At 36.0% G+C, this 4,739-nt stretch overlaps 1 long non-coding RNA gene across 4 annotated transcripts; it reads left to right on the forward strand.

The window, feature by feature from the left end:
* The first annotated feature begins 544 nt into the window (after positions 1–544).
* LOC110908748 lies at positions 545–4,207 on the forward strand. 4 transcript variants are annotated; one of them, XR_004864445.1, is made up of 4 exons: positions 545–1,228; positions 1,444–1,775; positions 2,895–2,982; positions 4,074–4,207. It is a non-coding gene; the product is annotated as an uncharacterized LOC110908748 (long non-coding RNA). The 4 variants fall into 4 exon arrangements; XR_004864446.1 differs by having other exon boundaries at positions 2,906–2,982; XR_002574879.2 differs by lacking the exon at positions 2,895–2,982 and having other exon boundaries at positions 547–1,228.
* Positions 4,208–4,739: the final 532 nt, after the last annotated feature.

Raw genomic sequence — 4,739 nt, forward strand, 5'->3', positions numbered from 1 at the left:
TGAGTATCAAGTAATTTTGTCCAAGTTTAAAAGACTCATCAAGTCTCACGTTGAAACTATAGTAGAGAGTTACAGTAATTCGAATTGAAGTCAATTTGAGACCCCCAACAGTCATACTTGTGACAATCTGTCTATTCGGGTCATTATACGTACAACTTTCAAACATTAATACGATGAGAGCATACACGTTAGACACAGTATAGTTAATTATACTACAAATTTGATCACTCCACACCGAGCAAAAGCTTACGTATTCATGCGAAGTCAGTACATACACGGGTGATTTCTAAAGGATTATATTCATTTTGACAAGCACCAACGATAGTCATTTAAAAACTCAAAATGCTAGTGAAGCATTTCAAAAGTTATTTATATATGAATGCTTATGTATATGCATTAAATTATGGTCATATATAATTTTGGCAATTTAATATGCGTGTCTACAACGAAATGATGGTTGTTATAATAGTCACATGTATATGTAACATGCATACACATATATAATGGTGAAGAGAAAGCAAACAATTCTTTTATTTTTCCTCACTCTCTCTCTCTCTCTCGTTTATACTATACATACAAACAACTAAACTGTATATTTTTGGTTGCTTGAAGATCTATACAAGATCTCTTTAAAATCTTACAAAATCTCTCCAAAATCTCTCCAAAATCTTGTAGAGATTCTTGTCTCAAAAATGAAAGCCACAAGATCTTTATAAGATTTCCTCAACATCCTTATAAAAGGGTCCATACCCCCTCTTGATCCTCATTTTCTTGTGTAGACAACACTCTCCTCTCCCTCTCGAAATCATCTGCACACACACACACATAACACCTCACTTTCCCTTAGAACACTCATACAACACCCCAAAACCCTTCCCCTCTTCCTCTCGTTCGTCTGACCCGACCACCGGAGCATCACCGGTAGGTCACCAGCACTCTGCATCTCTGTCTCTCTCGTGAACCTTGCCAGCGACCAAAGCCGGATTATCGGTCGGGAAACCAGCGTGGATTCCGACAATCCCACATCGCCTCTGACCCCCTTTTCGATTTACAAAACGGATCACCACCACCTCCGTCCGGTGGTGGTGCGGCGGCTACGAAACAGAAGAGAGAGAGACCGAGAAGAGAGAGAAATCGGAGGCGAAGGAGTGACGGCGGTAGATTTTCAGGCGACAAGGGCGACCTGTTGAAGTCTGACAGTGGCATTTTATTCCGACGAGTTTTTCCGGTAAGTACACGCGTTCCTGTTCCTTCTTTTTCTACAAGATCACTTCAGATCCGAGTATTATCGGTGAGTGATGTTCTTGTTTTCAATGAATCTGATGGGGATGATGAAATGGTGGTGGCGGCTGATGGCGGCGCTCGCCGCCCGAGCCACACCGACAAATCACGGCTGGGAGATAGTTCAGTTATTTATTTATTTTTTTCTTCTTTCGGTCTTAGTCCGCTTAGGGTCAGACGCAGGTGCTTTGTTTCAGGCTCGGTCAACAGCCGTCAACAAGGTGTTCAGGTCAAACAAAGTCAAACCAGTCAACACGTCAGGTTGACTAGTCAAAGACGGTCAACGGGTCGAGTCTCGAGCTTCGGGTCAACAACAGGTTAAGCGTGGTCAACAGTCAATGGGTCGGTTTCAGATTCGGTTCGATCGACAAGTCAATAGGTAGCTCGGTATAGTTTTGGTCAGAATTGAGGTTCAGTTCGATGCTCGGGTCAACTGTTAGTCAACTCGGTCCAACCCGGTCAATTCAGTCAATCGTCTCGACGTGAAAGATTTGGTAAAGAATTTAGCGTCGCGATTAATATTTACATTGTTTTTACATAGTTTTTATTTATTTCGTGAAAACGAGCTCGAACCGAACGATTAGAATATAGTTTACGTTTCGATATATTTGACAAATTACATATATTATGATTGAATATTGTTGAATTTTGAAAAAAATAACGACAACTTGTGTTGTCGGGGGTGTCCAAAAACAGAGGAAACTCTGCCCGTTTTTCGAGAAAATCCGAAACCAAAACGCGTGTTATTATAAGACGAAACTATTTGGATCCAAGAAACTTTTATAAAAACAAATACAAATATAGTATTTCTTACGACGACACTTTACAACTTTCGAAAACAACGATACGAAAATTATTTCGACAACAAATAAATATAATATTATTTTAAACTTCGAAAATTCGACAAATCTTTTATAAACTCAATATAATTATTTATATTGTTTCAAACGCCGAACACGCCTTCGTTTTATAAAATAAATATAGTTTTTATATTTATTCCAAATATCAAACAATTCACGAATTCATTTTATAAAAATAAATATAGTTGATATATTTATTTCAAATACTGTACAACACGAATTCTTTTATAACAATAAATATATTTTATATATATATATTTATTTCAAATGTCAAGCGACTCGTATTCGTTTGTAAAAATAAATATAGTATATATTTATTTTAAACATCCAACAACTCGATCTTTTTATAAAATAAATATAGCTATTATACTTATTTGAAACGCCTAATCGGTGTACACATATATTTCGACAAATATCATACGAGACGCGATACATAATACGAGTTTGTTATATGTTATTTTCATATAAATATTCTTTTATACATGTATGATTTCTTGGGACGACTAACGCAATTATACCGATATATTTATATATTTTTATAAATATTTATACACTCTAAATCTCTCGACAACTAAGTCTTTCTAAGACTTATTAGTTATTACTGACAATAAACAAACTAAACAAAGTTTAATTTAATCATTTTCGTTAAGTTAACAACTTATCGTCGAATCGTTCGAACGATTCGGTAGAACTCGATGACACGTAGATTAGTCACTGCGTTTATTTAGAAACTTATAAGATATTCCGTGTTAGGAATATTGTAGAATGCACGCTAGCGAATCTCGTCTTGGAAACGACATCACGAAGTCGTAATTAGCTAGCTTTGCATATGGAAATCCAGGTGAGTTCATAACCCCCACTTTTTACGGTTTTACATTTTTATAAATGTTTTCGGGGGTGGAAAGACATGCAAGTTTTGCAAAAGTAAACAATTTTTCGATGAACGAAAACTCATATTTCTAAATCACGTTACGGATGGATTTCAAGGAACTCAAATAGTTACGAATGTTTCATACTAAAGATACCGGTTTTACAAGATAAATGAGTATTTTCGAAATGTGAATGATGTTCATGAGTAGGGACGGGATTGTCCTAGTTACAATAACGGGTCTGGGTTGGTTTGCGTACGTAAAACGTGGCAACCCAGTGAGTTCATGTCCCCCTTTTCTTTTAACTTTTTTTGGTTTTATAACTCTCAGGGGTGGAATACATGTTACGAATGTATAAACGGTATGAAATGAACTATTAAATCATGTGAGCATAGACTAAATTTGAAATGCCATTAACTCTTAATTAGGGACGAAGGTTAGATCTAACGGGTACGGCCGAACCCCACTCATGGTACTTGTGACCACTTGAGTGCTTCGGTGTCCCAGTCGAGGTGAATCGACATTAGTCGAGGTGAATCGACATTAGTCGAGGTGAATCGACGTTAGTCAAGGTAAATTGACATAGTCAAGGTGAATTGACATAGTCGAAGGGGAATTCGACATAGTCGAGGGAAATCGACAAGGGTATGAGCCTACTCATTTCGAGTGCTCCCTATGTCCTCACATGTTTTAATGTCTTTGCAAAAATTTAATTTAATTTGTTCATAAATGTTTTTCATACCGGGATTTTACAAATTAAATACCATGTTTTATACAAATTCAAAGCATAGGATTATGCAGGCATGAAGTCAAAGTCAGAGTGGGCATTGACGGTTATACAAACTTTACATATACAAGAGTTTACAAATACATGGTTCTACGAACACAATGCGTTACAAATACAAAGTTTCCATATAACTTGACAAGAAAATGATTTTTAAATTCTTTTTCTCAATAAAATTTCGCAAACCGGTTATTCAAAAAGATTTATTTTAAATCTTTTCGAAAACAAACTATGAACTCGCTCAACTTTATGTTGATTTTTCGCATGTTTCTTTCTCAGGATACTTTCTCAAATTATGGCACAGTTGGAATAGGATAACCATTGGAGATTCGAGTACTTAGTGGGCGTTCGTTGTAACATCTGTGCTTGTAATCATTGTAAACAGTTCAGTTATCAATGAAATAAAGTTATTTGATCCCAATGTTTGTTTGTTTGTGTTTGAAATTTTTCATATTTTGACTTTTACTCAATTTCAAACCCTATATCGCTTTCTGGAGAATTATACGCAAACTGGTGCGTAAACGTAATCAGTTTAACACGACAAATACTCCGGAACATCAATTTATGCTTAACATGCCTTAAATAACCTTTACATAACTTAGAAATAAGTTTTGAACTGTAACGAACATTCCGGAACATGATCATAAGTTAAACACACCCTAAATATCCTTTACATAGCTTAGAAATAGGCTTTGAAGGGTTCGGTGTGCTAAAATAAACTTTATGCTCATTCAGGGACAAAAAGCGTCAAAAAGTGCATAAGTTTGCATTTTTGCGCATAACTTATGTTCTGAATACATCCGGACTTCCAAAAATTTATGTAATCATTAAAATATTATGTTTTAGTGTTTGGCTTGTTAAAAATCCATTCGTCGCGCAATTTGAATCGTTTTTCCCGTTCATGCGCATTCCGTCGTAATTTACCGAACAACGCGATCGTACGAC

Source organism: Helianthus annuus, chromosome 8 (assembly GCF_002127325.2).
Source record: "Helianthus annuus cultivar XRQ/B chromosome 8, HanXRQr2.0-SUNRISE, whole genome shotgun sequence".
NCBI lineage: Eukaryota > Viridiplantae > Streptophyta > Magnoliopsida > Asterales > Asteraceae > Helianthus > Helianthus annuus.